This window comes from Mustela nivalis (genome assembly GCF_964662115.1).
Source record: "Mustela nivalis genome assembly, chromosome: X".
Classification (NCBI taxonomy): domain Eukaryota; kingdom Metazoa; phylum Chordata; class Mammalia; order Carnivora; family Mustelidae; genus Mustela; species Mustela nivalis.
Genome location: NC_139040.1, coordinates 22,279,942 through 22,288,190, shown reverse-complemented (window position 1 = coordinate 22,288,190; position 8,249 = coordinate 22,279,942). Strand labels below are relative to the sequence as shown.

Here is an 8,249-nt window from a genome sequence, read left to right as displayed (position 1 = left end):
GTGGGAAAATTCTAGAGTGCCTATAATTCTCCTGTTCATTGACTAGCTTCCAATAATATTCAACGTATGATAGCTGGAAGTAAGCTTTCTGCAGGTATATATTTAAAGTCTTACAGAGTTGTACTCAAATGGACAGTACTGTATGGCTTCATCTTTCCACTTAAAACTCAGAACACTGAGGAAAAAATATAATGCATCACTGCCTAGTTTCCTCAAAGCAAAACAGATTTTACACAAGAAAAATAAAAAGTGTGTGTGTGTGTGTGTGTGTGTGTGTGCTTCTGTTTTATATTTCAAGTCAATTCCCTTTCTCAAAAACCACTAAAATAAATCAGATATCTATAGACTTTAATTTACATAATGCTCTAATCTTGGGAAATACTGTTTACTAATTCATATAATAACAACTAGTCATTATGATTGCATGCTGCAACCCATATTTTTTTTTTTTATCATTTCAGGTGTTATTGCCCAAGAGGATACAGAGTATCTTCCATTATCACTGGAATAAATATAAGCAGTACGGTTGGAAAAAATAGCTTCTAAACCATTAGCTATTCTTTACAGCACATGTTTAGTCAGCAGTTCCAGTCTCCAGATATTGTATTCATTGCAAAAACAGTATAATGAACAAAAATGTTTTAATTATGAAAATACAATTATATAAATTTAAGGTGATAAGATAATATCAGGAAGCTAAAAATAAATACCATTTTCAATTTAGTGCACCCATCTGTATACACAGGCACACATCATTAACACAAGAACAGAGATATAAGAGCCATCACCTAAGATTTTAGGAACAACATAGCTTTTAAGAAGAGATCCATGAGTGGATATAAATATCAGAAATAGTCCTAGTGCTTAAGGTTTACTGCCTAATTGGAGAGCTAAGTCCTATCTACACTGATACATTTAGAAAATGATAAACATTTGGGGCTCCTGTGTGGCTCAGTGGCTTAAGGCTCTGCCTTTGGCTCAGGTCATGAGCTCATGGTCCCAGGAATCAAGGCCCACATCAGGCTCTCTACTCATCAGGGAGCCTGTTTCCTTGTCTCTCTCTCTCTGTCTGCCTCTCTGCCTACTTGTGATCTCTGTCTGTCAAATAAATAAGTAAAATCTTAAAAAAAAAAGAAATGATAAGCATTCAACAAGCCCAACCATGACAGTAAAAGCATATACAATAAAATCAATACAGCAAGAAGTGCAAATATTTTTTTTTTAAATCTGGAAAGGCTATATTTTTGTTATTTAAGAATTTCTCTAAGTAAAATATGAATACATAATATACAATATTTAGTTGGTACAAAAATGATAAGTATATTGTAGATGAATTTTCACAAAGTGAATATATGTATAACTGTCATTTGAGACAAGCAATATATTTTCAGCAGGACTGAGCCACTTTCTACTATCCTTACATTCAGTATCAGAAATTAGCTCTTGGTTTTTGACTTGATATACATACAGTAGAATGGATACATAAGCTTTAGTATATTCAAACAATGAAAACTATATAATAATGCAAATGAACACAATAGGAATGAAATGGAAGTCCTTGGCTATTGACTATACATATGATAAGCCATAGTAGCCATTGCCAAACACTTTTCCTAAGTGGGTATAGAAACTTATTTTTCAATCAGAATTGTATTGGAAGTCAGGTTGCTTTACACCCTCACCAAAACTTGATATTATCTGTTTTTAAAAATGTGGCTATTTTCATTGGTATTTAATATTTTTTCAATCCAATTTTAACTAGCATTCATCTGATAACTAATTAATGTCAAGTACATATTAATATGTTTATTGAAGATTTGGAATCATCTCTAGTGAAAAACCTGTTAAGTTAGATTATCAATCTTATTAAACTGATTTGAAGGAGTTTATTATAAATTTTTAAAGAAAATGATTTCTTGGTATGTGTATTGCTTTTTTTAATCAGAGCAAACATTGATCTACTGCAAAATTCTCCATCATACCTGTTCTATCATTTCCTTTCTGTATGTGTTGCCAACTATGAGTCCCATATTATCATCATATAGGTATTAAAGAAATCCAAACCATCCAAATTTGTATGCTTCCAGGACTTCTTTTTTTAAATTTCATTTTGTATACCATTACAATCTTAATCCTAATAAAATCTGATTTTAATCATTGCACTTTCCAGCTTAAGAATTTATAAGGGTTGTGTTTTCAGAAGGGTAATAAATTTTTTTATCAGAAATTCTTGTGTTGAAAAACAAAGGACAAGAAGTTCGAGAAGGAAAGAGCTGTTATTTTATTCAGCAAGTCTGGCCTCTGGGAAGAAAAGAACTAACTAGGAAGATTCTCAGACTATAGTACAGTTTTAAAAATATTTAGGTCAGGGGCACCTGGGTGGCTCAGTGGGTTAAAGCCTCTGTTTTCAGTTCAGGTCATAATCCCGGGGTCCTGGAATCGAGCCCCACCTCGGGCTCTCCCCTCAGCAGGGAGCCTGCTTCCTCCTCTCTCTCTGCCTACCTCTCTGCCTACTTGTGATCTCTGTCAAATAAATAAATAAAATATTTTTTAAAAACTATAAAAAATGAAAATAAAATATTTAGGTCAATATTGATATGGAGTTCTGAGACCAAAGTTGCCCTGTGAGACTAGTCCTACATATGATAGGAATGGGTCTGCTTTAGTATTACTATGGCTCTGTCATTTGCTGGCAACTGCTCTTGGAAGGCTACCCTTATGTAATCATGGTGGTGAATTTAAACACAGCACCTGGGATCTTCTGGTAATTATACTCACTGCATCAGATCTGCTACACATTTTTTAAAAGATCTTATTTATTTGACAGAGATCACCAGCAGGCAGAGGCAGGTGGCATCAGGGGGAAACAGGTTACCTCCTGAGCAGAAAGCCCAACGTGGGGCTGGATCCCAGGACACTGAGATCATGACCTGAGCTGAAGGCAGAGGCTTAACTCACTGAGCCACTCAGGTTCCCCAGGGCTGCACATTTTTGTTCACCACAAAAGCTCATTATAAGTAACCTAAATAACCACAAATCCCCAATGCTTCACAGTTTTACCCCAATTACTTTTATAAAGCTTATCACTTACTACTCCTTTTTACTAAATTCTTGTTTCAGGGCTTACTATGCTTTTCTCTTATTCCCCATCTCCTTAATTGTCACTTTTAATTACTGCTTCTCTATTGTATTTTGTATTCATTGACTGTCATATTCTTACAATATACTTGCACTTAGAAAAAGTTGATTCTTTCATCAGTACCTTCCTCTGTTATCTCATTAAGCAAATTATCTTTACTTTTTCTAAATTACTCTAGCATTTATATTCCAAATATTTTAGTCTCTGATTTCCAATTGTGTTAGTGTGCTACTATGTTAATACATAATTTCTTTAACATATATAAATTACCTGAGGAAAAAAAATACAGTGTTATGTCTTCTACACCATTTTCATGTTCTAGGAATTTGAGCTCCTCATATGGAAACTCTTAGTACCCTGCATGTCTTCTATAGTGGCATTTACCAAACTGCATTAGATTTATTTGATTGCTTGATCTATTAGAGTACCTATTGCACATAACATGTTCCAACTTTATTTATTGAATATATTTCTGAATATCTCATTAAAAATATTTTATTTGTTTATTTAAGAGAGAACAGAGCAAGAAAGAAAGAGCATGAGCGGGGGCTGGAGTGGCAGAGGGAAAGGGAGAAGCAGACTCCCCACTGAACAGGAAGCCCAACACAGGACTCCATTCCAGGACTCAAGGATCATAACCTGAGCCAAAGGCAGACACAACCAACTGAGGCACTCAGGGTGCCCCCTGAATAATTCTTACTCTGTAATCATTTTACTATTTCCTTCTCTCTAAGTTCTATGTTTTAGTAATATACATTCTGTTGTGACTTAATTTTTCTCTGATTTACAACTTATTCAGCTCCCAGCATATTGGAATGATATCACTAAACACTGGAATATAACTTTATTGATAAAACCTACATGTTAAAGATGTCTATTTTTATTGTCAGGCTTTCAGTGAAATTGATTATAGAGATATCTGATTTTTTAAAAGATTTTATTTATTTATTTGACAGAGAGAGAGATCAAAAGTAGGCAGAGGGGCAGGCAGAGAGAGAAGGGGAAGCAGGCTTCCTGCTGAGCAGAGAGCCTGATGCTAGGCTGGATCTCAGGAACCTGGGATCATGACCTGAGCTGAAAGCAGAGGTTTAAACCCCCTGAGCCACCCAGGTGCCCCTGAGATATCTGATTTTTACACAACTTTTTTAAGATTATTGTTAAAGTAATAACATTAATGAAATTTGTACTTTGTATTTTGTTAAGGCATAAAATGACTTAAGAAAAATTAGTACAATGCATGAATTTTGAATATTTCCCATTATGTTATAATAAGAATATAAAATATAGTATGTTATATAATTATAGAATATAGATTAAGAATATAAATGTGTATTATATTATATAAAAATAATATAAAGACCTCCCTACTTACTAAAGTAAACCTAGTCCAGAAAATTTCTAAATTTTACTTTTAAAAGTTCACTAATGGTATGTACTATAATGTTATGATAAAACAACAATAATGTCAGTAATAATTACATTGGCTTAAATACAAAAGGTCATCATTAGTAAGAGCCTGAAAACAAAAATAAAATAAACAAAAACTCAGCAATTTCCATTACCATAGCCCATAACAAAATGACACTTCCCTTATATTTACAAGATGTTTTATAGTGTAAACCCCTGATTTGACTTCTGAATTATCATTTTTGGAAGTATTTTATTTATTTATTTGACAGAGGAAGAGGCAGTGAGAAAGGGAACACAAGCTGGGAGAGTGAGAGAGGAAGAAGTAGATTTCCCACCTAGCAGGGAGCCCAACATAGGGCTCAATCCCAGGACCCCAGGACCAAGACTTTCACTGAAGGCAGATGCTTAATGACTGAGCTACCCAGTCACCCCAGAATTATCATCTAAAAAAAACCTTTTTTGTTGATTATAGTAACAATAATGTAATTAAATTGATATGATCCAGTCAAAGTCTCTGATTTACTTTCATTTCAAAGGATGAAAAACAAAACTCTGTACATGAATAAATGTTTAGCCAAGTTGAGCACAAAATTATATATGATGAAATCCATAATTAAACATAATTAAATTTATAAACATTCTTTAGCTACAGCTTTCTTGAAGAGAGAATAATATCAACCTTGTGCTATCATTTTAGAATTTGATTGGAGGGATGCCTGGGTGGCTTAGTTGGTTAATTATCTGCCTTAGACACAAATCATGATCTGAGGGTCCTGGGATTGAGCCCCACATGGGGATTCATCCTCAGCTGGGACCCTAACTCTCTCTCTCATTCTGCCTCTCCCTCCTAGTTGTGCTCTATCTCTGTCTCTCAAATAAATAAATAAAGTCTTTATAAAATTTAAAAAAAGAATTTGGCTGGATAATAATTTGACTGAAAATAAACATGTCTGATTATTTTTTTTTATGGACATGGAAAAAGTTTGTTAAAAATATGGGGAAACTATAGCTCTCTGATGAACAAAGGGCATCTTTTCTATAGTGTGGTAGGCAGAATAAATTTTCCCCCCAAATCTCCAGTTCTTAGTCTCTTGAGCTTATAAGTAAATTAGGTAATTACAGTTGCAGGGGGAATTAAGGTTGTTAATCAACTAACTTTGAGAGGAGGATATTATACCGGGTTATCTAAGTGGGACAATGTAACCACAAAGGTCCTTATTTGTAAAGATAGGAAGCTGGAAATTCAGAGCAATATAATGTGAGGAAAACACAACAGACCATTGCTTACTTTGAAGATGGAAAGTGAACGATGAAACAAAGAATGAAGACAGCTGCCAGAAGCTGAAAAGGATAAGGAAAGAAATTCTTTCGATAATGAGTTGGTTGTAGCCCCCCAAAAGGTATGTATAGGTAAAATCCCTGGATAATGTGGGAAACTGAATATTACCTTTTTTTGTAAAAAGGAATTTTTTCAAATATAATTAGGTTAAGGATCTTGAGATCATTCTGGGTTATTTGAGTGAGTCCCAAGTCCAGTGATTAATATCTTTACAAAATAAAGGGACAGTGAGATTTGTGACAGACAAAAGAAGACAAAGGAAAGGAGAAATCAGTTTAGATGAAGACAGAGATTGGAGTGACATGGAAACAAACCAAAGAACATGTGAAGGTACCAGATGATGGAAAAGGCCAGAAAGGATTCTCCCTACAAAGAGCCTCCAAAGAGATTGTTGGTTCTGACATAGATGGCCCGTTCATCATACTGATATTTTTCTTTCCAGAAATGTTTTAGTTTGATGTGGTTCCACTTGTTTATTTTTACTCTTGTTGTCTTTACCTCTATTTTGTTTTGTCATAACCAAAGTATCATTGCCAAGACCCATGTAAAAAAGTTTACCATCTGTCGGTGCCTGAGCGGCTTGTAGCGCATGCGCAGTGATGCTTCTGAGCTCCACTGTGCCTGCTCGATGCCTAGGCCGCCACTGCCTCAAGCCGTCGCCGCCGCCAGGTGGCGACGGTGCGGAGCTGCTCCGGCTGGGCCCGCGGGGGAGCCCCGGACGCTGCATGACTTTTTCGGTGCCCGAAAGTAAACACGCCATTAAGATGGCGGCTGGATGCGAGCCAGTAGGTGGAACTTAGGATTTTGTATCTATGTGGCTGCGAGTGATTGGTTGTGCAACCTTGGTATATATAGACATGAACGGGCGGGAGAGAGGAAGATCCCAACAGCTACGCAGAAAAAAAGCTTGCTTCGCTGAGGTCTCCTGGTTGTTCTTGCTGGCGAGAGCAACAAGTGGTGCCGAAACCCGGGAAACCCGAAACCTACACCGTGGAGTTCTCAGTGAACGCAACGATCTGGTAAGTGTGCACAAACTTTCAGATAAGAAAGTTCCTAAGTATAGGACGAGAAGTGAGAAAGTTCCTAAGTATAGGATGAGAAGTGAGAAAGTTCCTAAGTATAGGATGAGAAGTAAAAGGGTTCCTAGGCATAGGACAAGAAATAATGGGATCAAAGTTTACTAAGATGGGAGGATTACTGACGGAGGTGCTTAAGGCTAACGGCACTCCGCTAGACTCTAACCATAAAACGGTTAAAAATGTTATCGAGGAGCAGGTCAGAGAAGCCTCTAAGGCAGGATCTAGCAGAGGGGGAGAAAATTCAGAGGAGAGCTCCTCTGAAGATGAGCTTGGGGAAGCCATGACACACTTAAAATTAAAAGAGGAAGTCCCTAACGAACCTTTAAAGGGAAAGACATACAAAGAAGCTGGGAAAAAATATGGCTCCCTAGCGCCCTCTGTCAGAAGGTCAAGAATTCCTACCCCTGAATGTAGGCCTATAGCGCCACCTGCAGAATGGCCGCCAAGCATCTTCATTCCATCATTCTTCTTGGAGAACTTCTCAATATTGGAAACACACTTGACATGGTTGTGCATCTGTTCTGTTTTTGTAACTGCCGTCAATCTAGTATTATATTTAGTAGTGAAACCAAATGCATCCTCTAAAAGAAGTTCATTATAATACAAGGTAGTGAGGTTTTTGAAATGCTGTATCTACTTTCTTATGTCATGTTTCTTCTTTCATGTCATTTTTTTCTATATGGAGCACCACTCATAGAGTTGGTGTTGGAAACATTTTTATTTGCAGTTACTTTGTCAACCTTTACTACTGTACCTTGTTTGTGTTTGTTAGGGCCAAACATCAAAGCATGGCTAAGAGTTTTCAGTAGAAATGGAGTTACATCCATTTGGGAGAACAGTCTTCAGATCACTACAATTTCTTGCTTTATAGGAACATGGCTTGGAGCCTTTCCTATTCCACTTGATTGGGAGAGACCATGGCAGGTATGATCCATCTCCTGTACGCTTGGAGCGACCTTTGGCTACGTTGCTGGCCTTGTGATTTCACCACTCTGGATATACTGGAATAGAAAGCAACTTACAATTGCATTGTGCCGTATACTAAGGAACAGATTCGCCTACTATGTGCTACCCAGATGATTGGGTGATACTGACAACCTCTTACTCAATAGAATTTGATAATCATTATCCTTCACACCCACTTATAGAATTCACAAAGGGTATTGAATTCATACTACCAAAAATTAGTAGATCGACACCACTAAAAGAAGCCTCTACTGTCTTTACAGATGGAAGTAAAGAGGGCACAGGAGCTTATATCATAAATGGAATCATGAACCCA

At 36.5% G+C, this 8,249-nt stretch overlaps 1 pseudogene across 1 annotated transcript; it reads left to right on the top strand.

The window, feature by feature from the left end:
- Positions 1 to 7,417: 7,417 nt before the first annotated feature.
- On the top strand, positions 7,418 to 8,047 carry LOC309856650 (phosphatidylinositol-glycan biosynthesis class F protein pseudogene; annotated as a pseudogene). Its single transcript has one exon. The product of its transcript is annotated as a phosphatidylinositol-glycan biosynthesis class F protein pseudogene (transcript).
- Positions 8,048 to 8,249: the final 202 nt, after the last annotated feature.